The following is an 18,044-nucleotide window of genomic DNA, read 5'->3' as shown; positions in this document are numbered from 1 at the left end:
CCTGAACAGGGATAACCCTACCTTTGATTATATGACTTTCCCATGAATTAGGCCAGTGCGTGTTTGATTCTTTCGCTTCTCATGTGCCTGTTGTCCTAACAGGGTGGTTGCTTAGTTTCACCTGGAACAAAGTAAAGTATCTTGCTGCCTGTTTTCCTTTCCGGCTAAATGCATAGACATAAAAATGTCACTTGTCATTGTCATTCCTTCACACCAGCACATGGTACCCCAGAATTGTCATCAAGATTAGGCAGAAAAGGCCGAAATAGCTCAGTTGGGAGAGCGTTAGACTGAAGATCTAAAGGTCCCTGGTTCAATCCCGGGTTTCGGCAACTGTACCTGCTCCTTTTGATGTACCGCTTTCTGACAAGAAAAGGAAGACCAAGCAGGAGTTTGAGAAAGTTGTTTAGAGCAGACTAAGGTCTGGGGCTCAGCAGAAACGCAATTGTGCAACATCCCGCAGTTTATGCTTTTCTCAGCCAATGTGCAAGGACAAGTCAAAATATCCCTTCTTCTTCATAGGACATTTGTACACCAACGCATAGTTCTGCAGAGCCTTGGGAAGAAAAGTCCAGCATGTTTCATTTTCACCTGCAATATACCAATGAAAGCCGTGGGAACAAGACCTAGCCGCATTTGAAAGAAAAATGACTTTTTTGATGTGTAGTCCTTAGAAACGGAAAGTAAAAATCAGGGGAGAAACTGAAAACTATGCTGGAAATCTAGGAAGTTGTGGAAATAGATGGCCAGCAGACAGGCATCAATCACAACATGAAAGGAGATTTTTGAACCGAGCTTGTCAAAAATAACTATTGTTTTTACTGTGGGTACAATGCTGATGTTATCAAATAAAAGTCGATGCTGTGACTATAAACCTCCTTTAAGGGCTCAATGACCCCTTCGAGTCGACGCACGGTGCCACGTGTCTCCTGGACAAACGCTTTCTAAAGTGCCGAAATAGCTCAGTTGGGAGAGCGTTAGACTGAAGATCTAAAGGTCCCTGGTTCGATCCTGGGTTTCGGCAATTGTTGTATTCTGAACAGGGATAACCCTACCTTTGATTATATGACTTTCCCATGAATTAGGCCAGTGCGTGTTTGATTCTTTCGCTTCTCATGTGCCTGTTGTCCTAACAGGGTGGTTTCTTAGTTTCACCTGGAACAAAGTAAAGTATCTTGCTGCCTGTTTTCCTTTCCGGCTAAATGCATAGACATAAAAATGTCACTCGTCATTGTCATTCCTTCACACCAGCACATGGTACCCCAGAATTGTCATCAAGATTAGGCAGAAAAGGCCGAAATAGCTCAGTTGGGAGAGCGTTAGACTGAAGATCTAAAGGTCCCTGGTTCGATCCCGGGTTTCGGCAACTGTACCTGCTCCTTTTGGTGTACCGCTTTCTGACAAGAAAAGGAAGACCAAGCAGGAGTTTGAGAAAGTTGTTTAGAGCAGACTAAGGTCTGGGGCTCAGCAGAAACACAATTGTGCAACATCCCGCAGTTTATGCTTTTCTCAGCCAATGTGCAAGGACAAGTCAAAATATCCCTTCTTCTTCATAGGACATTTGTACACCAACGCATAGTTCTGCAGAGCCTTGGGAAGAAAAGTCCAGCATGTTTCATTTTTGCTGTGCTCACCTGCAATATACCAATGAAAGCCGTGGGAACAAGACCTAGCCGCATTTGAAAGAAAAATGACTTTTTTGATGTGTAGTCCTTAGAAACGGAAAGTAAAAATCAGGGGAGAAACTGAAAACTATGCTGGAAATCTAGGAAGTTGTGGAAATAGATGGCCAGCAGACAGGCATCAATCACAACATGAAAGGAGATTTTTGAACCGAGCTTGTCAAAAATAACTATTGTTTTTACTGTGGGTACAATGCTGATGTTATCAAATAAAAGTGGATGCTGTGACTATAAACCTCCTTTAAGGGCTCAATGACCCCTTCGAGTCGACGCACGGTGCCACGTGTCTCCTGGACAAACGCTTTCTAAAGTGCCGAAATAGCTCAGTTGGGAGAGCGTTAGACTGAAGATCTAAAGGTCCCTGGTTCGATCCCAGGTTTCGGCAATTGTTGTATCCTGAACAGGGATAACCCTACCTTTGATTATATGACTTTCCCATGAATTAGGCCAGTGCGTGTTTGATTCTTTCGCTTCTCATGTGCCTGTTGTCCTAACAGGGTGGTTGCTTAGTTTCACCTGGAACAAAGTAAAGTATCTTGCTGCCTGTTTTCCTTTCCGGCTAAATGCATAGACATAAAAATGTCACTTGTCATTGTCATTCCTTCACACCAGCACATGGTACCCCAGAATTGTCATCAAGATTAGGCAGAAAAGGCCGAAATAGCTCAGTTGGGAGAGCGTTAGAATGAAGATCTAAAGGTCCCTGGTTTGATCCCGGCTTTCGGCAACTTTACCTGCTCCTTTTGGTGTACCGCTTTCTGACAAGAAAAGGAAGACCAAGCAGGAGTTTGAGAAAGTTGTTTAGAGCAGACTAAGGTCTGGGGCTCAGCAGAAACGCAATTGTGCAACATCCCGCAGTTTCTGCTTTTCTCAGCCAATGTGCAAGGACAAGTCAAAATATCCCTTCTTCTTCATAGGACATTTGTACACCAACGCATAGTTCTGCAGAGCCTTGGGAAGAAAAGTCCAGCATGTTTCATTTTCACCTGCAATATACCAATGAAAGCCGTGGGAACAAGACCTAGCCGCATTTGAAAGAAAAATGACTTTTTTGATGTGTAGTCCTTAGAAACGGAAAGTAAAAATCAGGGGAGAAACTGAAAACTATGCTGGAAATCTAGGAAGTTGTGGAAATAGATGGCCAGCAGACAGGCATCAATCACAACATGAAAGGAGATTTTTGAACCGAGCTTGTCAAAAATAACGATTGTTTTTACTGTGGGTACAATGCTGATGTTATCAAATAAAAGTGGATGCTGTGACTATAAACCTCCTTTAAGGGCTCAATGACCCCTTCGAGTCGACGCACGGTGCCACGTGTCTCCTGGACAAACGCTTTCCGAAGTGCCGAAATAGCTCAGTTGGGAGAGCGTTAGACTGAAGATCTCAAGGTCCCTGGTTCGATCCCAGGTTTCGGCAATTGTATCCTGAACAGGGATAACCCTACCTTTGATTATATGACTTTCCCATGAATTAGGCCAGTGCGTGTTTGATTCTTTCGCTTCTCCTGTGCCTGTTGTCCTAACAGGGTGGTTGCTTAGTTTCACCTGGAACAAAGTAAAGTATCTTGCTGCCTGTTTTCCTTTCCGGCTAAATGCATAGACATAAAAATGTCACTCGTCATTGTCATTCCCTCACACCAGCACATGGTACCCCAGAATTGTCATCATGGTTAGGCAGAAAAGGCCGAAATAGCTCAGTTGGGAGAGCGTTAGACTGAAGATCTAAAGGTCCCGGGTTTCGGCAACTGTACCTGCTCCTTTTGGTGTACCGCTTTCTGACAAGAAAAGGAAGACCAAGCAGGAGTTTGAGAAAGTTGTTTAGAGCAGACTAAGGTCTGGGGCTCAGCAGAAACGCAATTGTGCAACATCCCGCAGTTTATGCTTTTCTCAGCCAATGTGCAAGGACAAGTCAAAATATCCCTTCTTCTTCATAGGACATTTGTACACCAACGCATAGTTCTGCAGAGCCTTGGGAAGAAAAGTCCAGCATGTTTCATTTTCACCTGCAATATACCAATGAAAGCCGTGGGAACAAGACCTAGCCGCATTTGAAAGAAAAATGACTTTTTTGATGTGTAGTCCTTAGAAACGGAAAGTAAAAATCAGGGGAGAAACTGAAAACTATGCTGGAAATCTAGGAAGTTGTGGAAATAGATGGCCAGCAGACAGGCATCAATCACAACATGAAAGGAGATTTTTGAACCGAGCTTGTCAAAAATAACTATTGTTTTTACTGTGGGTACAATGCTGATGTTATCAAATAAAAGTGGATGCTGTGACTATAAACCTCCTTTAAGGGCTCAATGACCCCTTCGAGTCGACGCACGGTGCCACGTGTCTCCTGGACAAATGCTTTCTAAAGTGCCGAAATAGCTCAGTTGGGAGAGCGTTAGACTGAAGATCTAAAGGTCCCTGGTTCGATCCCGGGTTTTGGCAATTGTTGTATCCTGAACAGGGATAACCCTACCTTTGATTATATGACTTTCCCATGAATTAGGCCAGTGCGTGTTTGATTCTTTCGCTTCTCATGTGCCTGTTGTCCTAACAGGGTGGTTGCTTAGTTTCACCTGGAACAAAGTAAAGTATCTTGCTGCCTGTTTTCCTTTCCGGCTAAATGCATAGACATAAAAATGTCACTTGTCATTGTCATTCCTTCACACCAGCACATGGTACCCCAGAATTGTCATCAAGATTAGGCAGAAAAGGCCGAAATAGCTCAGTTGGGAGAGCGTTAGAATGAAGATCTAAAGGTCCCTGGTTTGATCCCGGCTTTCGGCAACTGTACCTGCTCCTTTTGGTGTACCGCTTTCTGACAAGAAAAGGAAGACCAAGCAGGAGTTTGAGAAAGTTGTTTAGAGCAGACTAAGGTCTGGGGCTCAGCAGAAACGCAATTGTGCAACATCCCGCAGTTTATGCTTTTCTCAGCCAATGTGCAAGGACAAGTCAAAATATCCCTTCTTCTTCATAGGACATTTGTACACCAACGCATAGTTCTGCAGAGCCTTGGGAAGAAAAGTCCAGCATGTTTCATTTTCACCTGCAATATACCAATGAAAGCCGTGGGAACAAGACCTAGCCGCATTTGAAAGAAAAATGACTTTTTTGATGTGTAGTCCTTAGAAACGGAAAGTAAAAATCAGGGGAGAAACTGAAAACTATGCTGGAAATCTAGGAAGTTGTGGAAATAGATGGCCAGCAGACAGGCATCAATCACAACATGAAAGGAGATTTTTGAACCGAGCTTGTCAAAAATAACGATTGTTTTTACTGTGGGTACAATGCTGATGTTATCAAATAAAAGTGGATGCTGTGACTATAAACCTCCTTTAAGGGCTCAATGACCCCTTCGAGTCGACGCACGGTGCCACGTGTCTCCTGGACAAACACTTTCCGAAGTGCCGAAATAGCTCAGTTGGGAGAGCGTTAGACTGAAGATCTAAAGGTCCCTGGTTCGATCCCAGATTTCGGCAATTGTATCCTGAACAGGGATAACCCTACCTTTGATTATATGACTTTCCCATGAATTAGGCCAGTGCGTGTTTGATTCTTTCGCTTCTCATGTGCCTGTTGTCCTAACAGGGTGGTTGCTTAGTTTCACCTGGAACAAAGTAAAGTATCTTGCTGCCTGTTTTCCTTTCCGGCTAAATGCATAGACATAAAAATGTCACTTGTCATTGTCATTCCCTCACACCAGCACATGGTACCCCAGAATTGTCATCAAGATTAGGCAGAAAAGGCCGAAATAGCTCAGTTGGGAGAGCGTTAGAATGAAGATCTAAAGGTCCCTGGTTTAAACCCGGCTTTCGGCAACTGTACCTGCTCCTTTTGGTGTACCGCTTTCTGACAAGAAAAGGAAGACCAAGCAGGAGTTTGAGAAAGTTGTTTAGAGCAGACTAAGGTCTGGGGCTCAGCAGAAACGCAATTGTGCAACATCCCGCAGTTTATGCTTTTCTCAGCCAATGTGCAAGGACAAGTCAAAATATCCCTTCTTCTTCATAGGACATTTGTACACCAACGCATAGTTCTGCAGAGCCTTGGGAAGAAAAGTCCAGCATGTTTCATTTTCACCTGCAATATACCAATGAAAGCCGTGGGAACAAGACCTAGCCGCATTTGAAAGAAAAATGACTTTTTTGATGTGTAGTCCTTAGAAACGGAAAGTAAAAATCAGGGGAGAAACTGAAAACTATGCTGGAAATCTAGGAAGTTGTGGAAATAGATGGCCAGCAGACAGGCATCAATCACAACATGAAAGGAGATTTTTGAACCGAGCTTGTCAAAAATAACGATTGTTTTTACTGTGGGTACAATGCTGATGTTATCAAATAAAAGTGGATGCTGTGACTATAAACCTCCTTTAAGGGCTCAATGACCCCTTCGAGTCGACGCACGGTGCCACGTGTCTCCTGGACAAACACTTTCCGAAGTGCCGAAATAGCTCAGTTGGGAGAGCGTTAGACTGAAGATCTAAAGGTCCCTGGTTCGATCCCAGGTTTCGGCAATTGTATCCTGAACAGGGATAACCCTACCTTTGATTATATGACTTTCCCATGAATTAGGCCAGTGCGTGTTTGATTCTTTCGCTTCTCCTGTGCCTGTTGTCCTAACAGGGTGGTTGCTTAGTTTCACCTGGAACAAAGTAAAGTATCTTGCTGCCTGTTTTCCTTTCCGGCTAAATGCATAGACATAAAAATGTCACTCGTCATTGTCATTCCCTCACACCAGCACATGGTACCCCAGAATTGTCATCATGGTTAGGCAGAAAAGGCCGAAATAGCTCAGTTGGGAGAGCGTTAGACTGAAGATCTAAAGGTCCCTGGTTCGATCCCGGGTTTCGGCAACTGTACCTGCTCCTTTTGGTGTACCGCTTTCTGAAAAGAAAAGGAAGACCAAGCAGGAGTTTGAGAAAGTTGTTTAGAGCAGACTAAGGTCTGGGGCTCAGCAGAAACGCAATTGTGCAACATCCCGCAGTTTATGCTTTTCTCAGCCAATGTGCAAGGACAAGTCAAAATATCCCTTCTTCTTCATAGGACATTTGTACACCAACGCATAGTTCTGCAGAGCCTTGGGAAGAAAAGTCCAGCATGTTTCATTTTCACCTGCAATATACCAATGAAAGCCGTGGGAACAAGACCTAGCCGCATTTGAAAGAAAAATGACTTTTTTGATGTGTAGTCCTTAGAAACGGAAAGTAAAAATCAGGGGAGAAACTGAAAACTATGCTGGAAATCTAGGAAGTTGTGGAAATAGATGGCCAGCAGACAGGCATCAATCACAACATGAAAGGAGATTTTTGAACCGAGCTTGTCAAAAATAACGATTGTTTTTACTGTGGGTACAATGCTGATGTTATCAAATAAAAGTGGATGCTGTGACTATAAACCTCCTTTAAGGGCTCAATGACCCCTTCGAGTCGACGCACGGTGCCACGTGTCTCCTGGACAAATGCTTTCTAAAGTGCCGAAATAGCTCAGTTGGGAGAGCGTTAGACTGAAGATCTAAAGGTCCCTGGTTCAATCCCGGATTTCGGCAATTGTTGTATCCTGAACAAGGATAACCCTACCTTTGATTATATGACTTTCCCATGAATTAGGCCAGTGCGTGTTTGATTCTTTCGCTTCTCATGTGCCTGTTGTCCTAACAGGGTGGTTGCTTAGTTTCACCTGGAACAAAGTAAAGTATCTTGCTGCCGGTTTTCCTTTCCGGCTAAATGCATAGACATAAAAATGTCTGTCTTTGTCATTCCTTCACACCAGCACATGGTACCCCAGAATTGTCATCAAGATTAGGCAGAAAAGGCCGAAATAGTTCAGTTGGGAGAGCGTTAGACTGAAGATCTAAAGGTCCCTGGTTCGATCCCGGCTTTCGGCAACTGTACCAGCTCCTTTTGGTGTACCGCTTTCTGACAAGAAAAGGAAGACCAAGCAGGAGTTTGAGAAAGTTGTTTAGAGCAGACTAAGGTCTGGGGCTCAGCAGAAACGCAATTGTGCAACATCCCGCAGTTTATGCTTTTCTCAGCCAATGTGCAAGGACAAGTCAAAATATCCCTTCTTCTTCATAGGACATTTGTACACCAACGCATAGTTCTGCAGAGCCTTGGGAAGAAAAGTCCAGCATGTTTCATTTTCACCTGCAATATACCAATGAAAGCCGTGGGAACAAGACCTAGCCGCATTTGAAAGAAAAATGACTTTTTTGATGTGTAGTCCTTAGAAACGGAAAGTAAAAATCAGGGGAGAAACTGAAAACTATGCTGGAAATCTAGGAAGTTGTGGAAATAGATGGCCAGCAGACAGGCATCAATCACAACATGAAAGGAGATTTTTGAACCGAGCTTGTCAAAAATAACTATTGTTTTTACTGTGGGTACAATGCTGATGTTATCAAATAAAAGTGGATGCTGTGACTATAAACCTCCTTTAAGGGCTCAATGACCCCTTCGAGTCGACGCACGGTGCCACGTGTCTCCTGGACAAACGCTTTCTAAAGTGCCGAAATAGCTCAGTTGGGAGAGCGTTAGACTGAAGATCTAAAGGTCCCTGGTTCGATCCCGGGTTTCGGCAATTGTTGTATCCTGAACAGGGATTACCCTACCTTTGATTATATGACTTTCTCATGAATTAGGCCAGTGCGTGTTTGATTCTTTCGCTTCTCATGTGCCTGTTGCCCTAACAGGGTGGTTGCTTAGTTTCACCTGGAACAAAGTAAAGTATCTTGCTGCCTGTTTTCCTTTCCGGCTAAATGCATAGACATAAAAATGTCACTCGTCATTGTCATTCCTTCACACCAGCACATGGTACCCCAGAATTGTCATCAAGATTAGGCAGAAAAGGCCGAAATAGCTCAGTTGGGAGAGCGTTAGACTGAAGATCTAAAGGTCCCTGGTTCGATCCCGGGTTTCGGCAACTGTACCTGCTCCTTTTGGTGTACCGCTTTCTGACAAGAAAAGGAAGACCAAGCAGGAGTTTGAGAAAGTTGTTTAGAGCAGACTAAGGTCTGGGGCTCAGCAGAAACGCAATTGTGCAACATCCCGCAGTTTATGCTTTTCTCAGCCAATGTGCAAGGACAAGTCAAAATATCCCTTCTTCTTCATAGGACATTTGTACACCAACGCATAGTTCTGCAGAGCCTTGGGAAGAAAAGTCCAGCATGTTTCATTTTCACCTGCAATATACCAATGAAAGCCGTGGGAACAAGACCTAGCCGCATTTGAAAGAAAAATGACTTTTTTGATGTGTAGTCCTTAGAAACGGAAAGTAAAAATCAGGGGAGAAACTGAAAACTATGCTGGAAATCTAGGAAGTTGTGGAAATAGATGGCCAGCAGACAGGCATCAATCACAACATGAAAGGAGATTTTTGAACCGAGCTTGTCAAAAATAACTATTGTTTTTACTGTGGGTACAATGCTGATGTTATCAAATAAAAGTGGATGCTGTGACTATAAACCTCCTTTAAGGGCTCAATGACCCCTTCGAGTCGACGCACGGTGCCACGTGTCTCCTGGACAAATGCTTTCTAAAGTGCCCAAATAGCTCAGTTGGGAGAGCGTTAGACTGAAGATCTAAAGGTCCCTGGTTCGATCCCGGGTTTCGGCAATTGTATCCTGAACAGGGATTACCCTACCTTTGATTATATGACTTTCCCATGAATTAGGCCAGTGCGTGTTTGATTCTTTCGCTTCTCATGTGCCTGTTGCCCTAACAGGGTGGTTGCTTAGTTTCACCTGGAACAAAATAAAGTATCTTGCTGCCTGTTTTCCTTTCCGGCTAAATGCATAGACATAAAAATGTCACTCGTCATTGTCATTCCTTCACACCAGCACATGGTACCCCAGAATTGTCATCAAGGTTAGGCCGAAATAGCTCAGTTGGGAGAGCGTTAGACTGAAGATCTAAAGGTCCCTGGTTCAATCCCGGGTTTCGGCAACTGTACCTGCTCCTTTTGGTGTACCGCTTTCTGACAAGAAAAGGAAGACCAAGCAGGAGTTTGAGAAAGTTGTTTAGAGCAGACTAAGGTCTGGGGCTCAGCAGAAACGCAATTGTGCAACATCCCGCAGTTTATGCTTTTCTCAGCCAATGTGCAAGGACAAGTCAAAATATCCCTTCTTCTTCATAGGACATTTGTACACCAACGCATAGTTCTGCAGAGCCTTGGGAAGAAAAGTCCAGCATGTTTCATTTTCACCTGCAATATACCAATGAAAGCCGTGGGAACAAGACCTAGCCGCATTTGAAAGAAAAATGACTTTTTTGATGTGTAGTCCTTAGAAACGGAAAGTAAAAATCAGGGGAGAAACTGAAAACTATGCTGGAAATCTAGGAAGTTGTGGAAATAGATGGCCAGCAGACAGGCATCAATCACAACATGAAAGGAGATTTTTGAACCGAGCTTGTCAAAAATAACTATTGTTTTTACTGTGGGTACAATGCTGATGTTATCAAATAAAAGTGGATGCTGTGACTATAAACCTCCTTTAAGGGCTCAATGACCCCTTCGAGTCGACGCACGGTGCCACGTGTCTCCTGGACAAATGCTTTCTAAAGTGCCGAAATAGCTCAGTTGGGAGAGCGTTAGACTGAAGATCTAAAGGTCCCTGGTTCGATCCCGGGTTTCGGCAATTGTTGTATCCTGAACAGGGATTACCCTACCTTTGATTATATGACTTTCCCATGAATTAGGCCAGTGCGTGTTTGATTCTTTCGCTTCTCATGTGCCTGTTGCCCTAACAGGGTGGTTGCTTAGTTTCACCTGGAACAAAATAAAGTATCTTGCTGCCTGTTTTCCTTTCCGGCTAAATGCATAGACATAAAAATGTCACTCGTCATTGTCATTCCTTCACACCAGCACATGGTACCCCAGAATTGTCATCAAGGTTAGGCCGAAATAGCTCAGTTGGGAGAGCGTTAGACTGAAGATCTAAAGGTCCCTGGTTCGATCCCGGGTTTCGGCAACTGTACCTGCTCCTTTTGGTGTACCGCTTTCTGACAAGAAAAGGAAGACCAAGCAGGAGTTTGAGAAAGTTGTTTAGAGCAGACTAAGGTCTGGGGCTCAGCAGAAACGCAATTGTGCAACATCCCGCAGTTTATGCTTTTCTCAGCCAATGTGCAAGGACAAGTCAAAATATCCCTTCTTCTTCATAGGACATTTGTACACCAACGCATAGTTCTGCAGAGCCTTGGGAAGAAAAGTCCAGCATGTTTCATTTTCACCTGCAATATACCAATGAAAGCCGTGGGAACAAGACCTAGCCGCATTTGAAAGAAAAATGACTTTTTTGATGTGTAGTCCTTAGAAACGGAAAGTAAAAATCAGGGGAGAAACTGAAAACTATGCTGGAAATCTAGGAAGTTGTGGAAATAGATGGCCAGCAGACAGGCATCAATCACAACATGAAAGGAGATTTTTGAACCGAGCTTGTCAAAAATAACTATTGTTTTTACTGTGGGTACAATGCTGATGTTATCAAATAAAAGTGGATGCTGTGACTATAAACCTCCTTTAAGGGCTCAATGACCCCTTCGAGTCGACGCACGGTGCCACGTGTCTCCTGGACAAACGCTTTCTAAAGTGCCAAAATAGCTCAGTTGGGAGAGCGTTAGACTGAAGATCTAAAGGTCCCTGGTTCGATCCTGGGTTTCGGCAATTGTTGTATCCTGAACAGGGATAACCCTACCTTTGATTATATGACTTTCCCATGAATTAGGCCAGTGCGTGTTTGATTCTTTCGCTTCTCATGTGCCTGTTGTCCTAACAGGGTGGTTGCTTAGTTTCACCTGGAACAAAGTAAAGTATCTTGCTGCCTGTTTTCCTTTCCGGCTAAATGCATAGACATAAAAATGTCACTCGTCATTGTCATTCCTTCACACCAGCACATGGTACCCCAGAATTGTCATCAAGATTAGGCAGAAAAGGCCGAAATAGCTCAGTTGGGAGAGCGTTAGACTGAAGATCTAAAGGTCCCGGGTTTCGGCAACTGTACCTGCTCCTTTTGGTGTACCGCTTTCTGACAAGAAAAGGAAGACCAAGCAGGAGTTTGAGAAAGTTGTTTAGAGCAGACTAAGGTCTGGGGCTCAGCAGAAACGCAATTGTGCAACATCCCGCAGTTTATGCTTTTCTCAGCCAATGTGCAAGGACAAGTCAAAATATCCCTTCTTCTTCATAGGACATTTGTACACCAACGCATAGTTCTGCAGAGCCTTGGGAAGAAAAGTCCAGCATGTTTCATTTTCACCTGCAATATACCAATGAAAGCCGTGGGAACAAGACCTAGCCGCATTTGAAAGAAAAATGACTTTTTTGATGTGTAGTCCTTAGAAACGGAAAGTAAAAATCAGGGGAGAAACTGAAAACTATGCTGGAAATCTAGGAAGTTGTGGAAATAGATGGCCAGCAGACAGGCATCAATCACAACATGAAAGGAGATTTTTGAACCGAGCTTGTCAAAAATAACTATTGTTTTTACTGTGGGTACAATGCTGATGTTATCAAATAAAAGTGGATGCTGTGACTATAAACCTCCTTTAAAGGCTCAATGACCCCTTCGAGTCGACGCACGGTGCCATGTGTCTCCTGGACAAATGCTTTCTAAAGTGCCGACATAGCTCAGTTGGGAGAGCGTTAGACTGAAGATCTAAAGGTCCCTGGTTCGATCCCGGGTTTCTGCAATTGTTGTATCCTGAACAGGGATAACCCTACCTTTGATTATATGACTTTCCCATGAATAAGGCCAGTGCGTGTTTGATTCTTTCGCTTCTCATGTGCCTGTTGTTCTAACAGGGTGGTTGCTTAGTTTCACCTGGAACAAAGTAAAGTATCTTGCTGCCTGTTTTCCTTTCCGGCTAAATGCATAGACATAAAAATGTCACTCGTCATTGTCATTCCTTCACACCAGCACATGGTACCCCAGAATTGTCATCAAGGTTAGGCAGAAAAGGCCGAAATAGCTCAGTTGGGAGCGCGTTAGACTGAAGATCTAAAGGTCCCTGGTTCGATCCCGGGTTTCGGCAACTGTACCTGCTCCTTTTGGTGTACCGCTTTCTGACAAGAAAAGGAAGACCAAGCAGGAGTTTGAGAAAGTTGTTTAGAGCAGACTAAGGTCTGGGGCTCAGCAGAAACGCAATTGTGCAACATCCCGCAGTTTATGCTTTTCTCAGCCAATGTGCAAGGACAAGTCAAAATATCCCTTCTTCTTCATAGGACATTTGTACACCAACGCATAGTTCTGCAGAGCCTTGGGAAGAAAAGTCCAGCATGTTTCATTTTTGCTGTGCTCACCTGCAATATACCAATGAAAGCCGTGGGAACAAGACCTAGCCGCATTTGAAAGAAAAATGACTTTTTTGATGTGTAGTCCTTAGAAACGGAAAGTAAAAATCAGGGGAGAAACTGAAAACTATGCTGGAAATCTAGGAAGTTGTGGAAATAGATGGCCAGCAGACAGGCATCAATCACAACATGAAAGGAGATTTTTGAACCGAGCTTGTCAAAAATAACTATTGTTTTTACTGTGGGTACAATGCTGATGTTATCAAATAAAAGTGGATGCTGTGACTATAAACCTCCTTTAAGGGCTCAATGACCCCTTCGAGTGCCACGTGTCTCCTGGACAAACGCTTTCTAAAGTGCTGAAATAGCTCAGTTGGGAGAGCGTTAGACTGAAGATCTAAAGGTTCCTGGTTCGATCCCGGGTTTTGGCAATTGTTGTATCCTGAACATGGATAACCCTACCTTTGATTATATGACTTTCCCATGAATTAGGCCAGTGCGTGTTTGATTCTTTCGCTTCTCATGTGCCTGTTGTCCTAACAGGGTGGTTGCTTAGTTTCACCTGGAACAAAGTAAAGTATCTTGCTGCCTGTTTTCCTTTCCGGCTAAATGCATAGACATAAAAATGTCACTTGTCATTGTCATTCCTTCACACCAGCACATGGTACCCCAGAATTGTCATCAAGATTAGGCAGAAAAGGCCGAAATAGCTCAGTTGGGAGAGCGTTAGACTGAAGATCTAAAGGTCCCCGGTTCGATCCCGGGTTTCGGCAACTGTACCTGCTCCTTTTGGTGTACCGCTTTCTGACAAGAAAAGGAAGACCAAGCAGGAGTTTGAGAAAGTTGTTTAGAGCAGACTAAGGTCTGGGCCTCAGCAGAAACGCAATTGTGCAACATCCCGCAGTTTATGCTTTTCTCAGCCAATGTGCAAGGACAAGTCAAAATATCCCTTCTTCTTCATAGGACATTTGTACACCAACGCATAGTTCTGCAGAGCCTTGGGAAGAAAAGTCCAGCATGTTTCATTTTCACCTGCAATATACCAATGAAAGCCGTGGGAACAAGACCTAGCCGCATTTGAAAGAAAAATGACTTTTTTGATGTGTAGTCCTTAGAAACGGAAAGTAAAAATCAGGGGAGAAACTGAAAACTATGCTGGAAATCTAGGAAGTTGTGGAAATAGATGGCCAGCAGACAGGCATCAATCACAACATGAAAGGAGATTTTTGAACCGAGCTTGTCAAAAATAACGATTGTTTTTACTGTGGGTACAATGCTGATGTTATCAAATAAAAGTGGATGCTGTGACTATAAACCTCCTTTAAGGGCTCAATGATCCTTTGAGTCGACGCACGGTGCCACGTGTCTCCTGGACAAAAGCTTTCTAAAGTGCCGAAATAGCTCAGTTGGGAGAGCGTTAGACTGAAGATCTAAAGGTCCCTGGTTCGATCCCGGGTTTTGGCAATTGTTGTATCCTGAACAGGGATAACCCTACCTTTGATTATATGACTTTCCCATGAATTAGGCCAGTGCGTGTTTCATTCTTTCGCTACTCATGTGCCTGTTGCCCTAACAGGGTGGTTGCTTAGTTTCACCTGGAACAAAGTAAAGTATCTTGCTGCCTGTTTTCCTTTCCGGCTAAATGCATAGACATAAAAATGTCACTCGTCATTGTCATTCCTTCACACCAGCACATGGTACCCCAGAATTGTCATCAAGATTAGGCAGAAAAGGCCGAAATAGCTCAGTTGGGAGAGCGTTAGACTGAAGATCTAAAGGTCCCTGGTTCGATCCCGGGTTTCGGCAACTGTACCTGCTCCTTTTGGTGTACCGCTTTCTGACAAGAAAAGGAAGACCAAGCAGGAGTTTGAGAAAGTTGTTTAGAGCAGACTAAGGTCTGGGGCTCAGCAGAAACGCAATTGTGCAACATCCCGCAGTTTATGCTTTTCTCAGCCAATGTGCAAGGACAAGTCAAAATATCCCTTCTTCTTCATAGGACATTTGTACACCAACGCATAGTTCTGCAGAGCCTTGGGAAGAAAAGTCCAGCATGTTTCATTTTCACCTGCAATATACCAATGAAAGCCGTGGGAACAAGACCTAGCCGCATTTGAAAGAAAAATGACTTTTTTGATGTGTAGTCCTTAGAAACGGAAAGTAAAAATCAGGGGAGAAACTGAAAACTATGCTGGAAATCTAGGAAGTTGTGGAAATAGATGGCCAGCAGACAGGCATCAATCACAACATGAAAGGAGATTTTTGAACCGAGCTTGTCAAAAATAACTATTGTTTTTACTGTGGGTACAATGCTGATGTTATCAAATAAAAGTGGATGCTGTGACTATAAACCTCCTTTAAGGGCTCAATGACCCCTTCGAGTCGACGCACGGTGCCACGTGTCTCCTGGACAAACGCTTTCCGAAGTGCCGAAATAGCTCAGTTGGGAGAGCGTTAGACTGAAGATCTAAAGGTCCCTGGTTCGATCCTAGGTTTCGGCAATTGTATCCTGAACAGGGATAACCCTACCTTTGATTATATGACTTTCCCATGAATTAGGCCAGTGCGTGTTTGATTCTTTCGCTTCTCCTGTGCCTGTTGTCCTAACAGGGTGGTTGCTTAGTTTCACCTGGAACAAAGTAAAGTATCTTGCTGCCTGTTTTCCTTTCCGGCTAAATGCATAGACATAAAAATGTCACTCGTCATTGTCATTCCTTCACACCAGCACATGGTACCCCAGAATTGTCATCAAGATTAGGCAGAAAAGGCCGAAATAGCTCAGTTGGGAGAGCGTTAGACTGAAGATCTAAAGGTCCCGGGTTTCGGCAACTGTACCTGCTCCTTTTGGTGTACCGCTTTCTGACAAGAAAAGGAAGACCAAGCAGGAGTTTGAGAAAGTTGTTTAGAGCAGACTAAGGTCTGGGGCTCAGCAGAAACGCAATTGTGCAACATCCCGCAGTTTATGCTTTTCTCATCCAATGTGCAAGGACAAGTCAAAATATCCCTTCTTCTTCATAGGACATTTGTACACCAACGCATAGTTCTGCAGAGCCTTGGGAAGAAAAGTCCAGCATGTTTCATTTTCACCTGCAATATACCAATGAAAGCCGTGGGAACAAGACCTAGCCGCATTTGAAAGAAAAATGACTTTTTTGATGTGTAGTCCTTAGAAACGGAAAGTAAAAATCAGGGGAGAAACTGAAAACTATGCTGGAAATCTAGGAAGTTGTGGAAATAGATGGCCAGCAGACAGGCATCAATCACAACATGAAAGGAGATTTTTGAACCGAGCTTGTCAAAAATAACTATTGTTTTTACTGTGGGTACAATGCTGATGTTATCAAATAAAAGTGGATGCTGTGACTATAAACCTCCTTTAAGGGCTCAATGACCCCTTCGAGTCGACGCACGGTGCCACGTGTCTCCTGGACAAACGCTTTCTAAAGTGCCGAAATAGCTCAGTTGGGAGAGCGTTAGACTGAAGATCTAAAGGTTCCTGGTTCGATCCCGGGTTTCGGCAATTGTTGTATCCTGAACAGGGATAACCCTACCTTTGATTATATGACTTTTCCATGAATTAGGCCAGTGCGTGTTTGATTCTTTCGCTTCTCATGTGCCTGTTGTCCTAACAGGGTGGTTGCTTAGTTTCACCTGGAACAAAGTAAAGTATCTTGCTGCCTGTTTTCCTTTCCGGCTAAATGCATAGACATAAAAATGTCACTCGTCATTGTCATTCCTTCACACCAGCACATGGTACCCCAGAATTGTCATCAAGATTAGGCAGAAAAGGCCGAAATAGCTCAGTTGGGAGAGCGTTAGACTGAAGATCTAAAGGTCCCTGGTTCGATCCCGGGTTTCGGCAACTGTACCTGCTCCTTTTGGTGTACCGCTTTCTGACAAGAAAAGGAAGACCAAGCAGGAGTTTGAGAAAGTTGTTTAGAGCAGACTAAGGTCTGGGGCTCAGCAGAAACGCAATTGTGCAACATCCCGCAGTTTATGCTTTTCTCAGCCAATGTGCAAGGACAAGTCAAAATATCCCTTCTTCTTCATAGGACATTTGTACACCAACGCATAGTTCTGCAGAGCCTTGGGAAGAAAAGTCCAGCATGTTTCATTTTCACCTGCAATATACCAATGAAAGCCGTGGGAACAAGACCTAGCCGCATTTGAAAGAAAAATGACTTTTTTGATGTGTAGTCCTTAGAAACGGAAAGTAAAAATCAGGGGAGAAACTGAAAACTATGCTGGAAATCTAGGAAGTTGTGGAAATAGATGGCCAGCAGACAGGCATCAATCACAACATGAAAGGAGATTTTTGAACCGAGCTTGTCAAAAATAACTATTGTTTTTACTGTGGGTACAATGCTGATGTTATCAAATAAAAGTGGATGCTGTGACTATAAACCTCCTTTAAGGGCTCAATGACCCCTTCGAGTCGACGCACGGTGCCACGTGTCTCCTGGACAAACGCTTTCTAAAGTGCCGAAATAGCTCAGTTGGGAGAGCGTTAGACTGAAGATCTAAAGGTTCCTGGTTCGATCCCGGGTTTCGGCAATTGTTGTATCCTGAACAGGGATAACCCTACCTTTGATTATATGACTTTCCCATGAATTAGGCCAGTGCGTGTTTGATTCTTTCGCTTCTCATGTGCCTGTTGTCCTAACAGGGTGGTTGCTTAGTTTCACCTGGAACAAAGTAAAGTATCTTGCTGCCTGTTTTCCTTTCCGGCTAAATGCATAGACATAAAAATGTCACTTGTCATTGTCATTCCTTCACACCAGCACATGGTACCCCAGAATTGTCATCAAGGTTAGGCAGAAAAGGCCGAAATAGCTCAGTTGGGAGAGCGTTAGACTGAAGATCTAAAGGTCCCTGGTTCGATCCCGGGTTTCGGCAACTGTACCTGCTCCTTTTGGTGTACCGCTTTCTGACAAGAAAAGGAAGACCAAGCAGGAGTTTGAGAAAGTTGTTTAGAGCAGACTAAGGTCTGGGGCTCAGCAGAAACGCAATTGTGCAACATCCCGCAGTTTATGCTTTTCTCAGCCAATGTGCAAGGACAAGTCAAAATATCCCTTCTTCTTCATAGGACATTTGTA

At 43.7% G+C, this 18,044-nt stretch overlaps 12 non-coding genes across 12 annotated transcripts; all 12 read left to right on the top strand.

The window, feature by feature from the left end:
• Positions 1-1,293: 1,293 nt before the first annotated feature.
• On the top strand, positions 1,294-1,366 carry TRNAF-GAA (transfer RNA phenylalanine (anticodon GAA)). Its single transcript has one exon. It is a non-coding gene; the product is annotated as a tRNA-Phe (tRNA).
• A 628-nt stretch (positions 1,367-1,994) lies between these two features.
• On the top strand, positions 1,995-2,067 carry TRNAF-GAA (transfer RNA phenylalanine (anticodon GAA)). Its single transcript has one exon. It is a non-coding gene; the product is annotated as a tRNA-Phe (tRNA).
• Positions 2,068-6,112: 4,045 nt separating this feature from the next.
• TRNAF-GAA (transfer RNA phenylalanine (anticodon GAA)) lies at positions 6,113-6,185 on the top strand. Its single transcript has one exon. It is a non-coding gene; the product is annotated as a tRNA-Phe (tRNA).
• Positions 6,186-6,451: 266 nt separating this feature from the next.
• On the top strand, positions 6,452-6,524 carry TRNAF-GAA (transfer RNA phenylalanine (anticodon GAA)). Its single transcript has one exon. It is a non-coding gene; the product is annotated as a tRNA-Phe (tRNA).
• A 1,650-nt stretch (positions 6,525-8,174) lies between these two features.
• On the top strand, positions 8,175-8,247 carry TRNAF-GAA (transfer RNA phenylalanine (anticodon GAA)). The gene has a single exon. It is a non-coding gene; the product is annotated as a tRNA-Phe (tRNA).
• Positions 8,248-8,516: 269 nt separating this feature from the next.
• TRNAF-GAA (transfer RNA phenylalanine (anticodon GAA)) lies at positions 8,517-8,589 on the top strand. The gene has a single exon. It is a non-coding gene; the product is annotated as a tRNA-Phe (tRNA).
• Positions 8,590-10,230: 1,641 nt separating this feature from the next.
• TRNAF-GAA (transfer RNA phenylalanine (anticodon GAA)) lies at positions 10,231-10,303 on the top strand. The gene has a single exon. It is a non-coding gene; the product is annotated as a tRNA-Phe (tRNA).
• A 260-nt stretch (positions 10,304-10,563) lies between these two features.
• TRNAF-GAA (transfer RNA phenylalanine (anticodon GAA)) lies at positions 10,564-10,636 on the top strand. The gene has a single exon. It is a non-coding gene; the product is annotated as a tRNA-Phe (tRNA).
• A 3,015-nt stretch (positions 10,637-13,651) lies between these two features.
• On the top strand, positions 13,652-13,724 carry TRNAF-GAA (transfer RNA phenylalanine (anticodon GAA)). The gene has a single exon. It is a non-coding gene; the product is annotated as a tRNA-Phe (tRNA).
• A 960-nt stretch (positions 13,725-14,684) lies between these two features.
• Positions 14,685-14,757, top strand: TRNAF-GAA (transfer RNA phenylalanine (anticodon GAA)). Its single transcript has one exon. It is a non-coding gene; the product is annotated as a tRNA-Phe (tRNA).
• Positions 14,758-16,737: 1,980 nt separating this feature from the next.
• TRNAF-GAA (transfer RNA phenylalanine (anticodon GAA)) lies at positions 16,738-16,810 on the top strand. Its single transcript has one exon. It is a non-coding gene; the product is annotated as a tRNA-Phe (tRNA).
• A 961-nt stretch (positions 16,811-17,771) lies between these two features.
• TRNAF-GAA (transfer RNA phenylalanine (anticodon GAA)) lies at positions 17,772-17,844 on the top strand. The gene has a single exon. It is a non-coding gene; the product is annotated as a tRNA-Phe (tRNA).
• The last annotated feature ends 200 nt before the right edge of the window (positions 17,845-18,044 follow it).

This window comes from Lithobates pipiens, unplaced genomic scaffold (genome assembly GCF_037356315.1).
Source record: "Lithobates pipiens isolate NorthernLeopardFrog02 unplaced genomic scaffold, aLitPip1_a1.2 Scaffold_18, whole genome shotgun sequence".
Classification (NCBI taxonomy): domain Eukaryota; kingdom Metazoa; phylum Chordata; class Amphibia; order Anura; family Ranidae; genus Lithobates; species Lithobates pipiens.
This window is presented reverse-complemented; position numbering and strand designations above follow the sequence as displayed.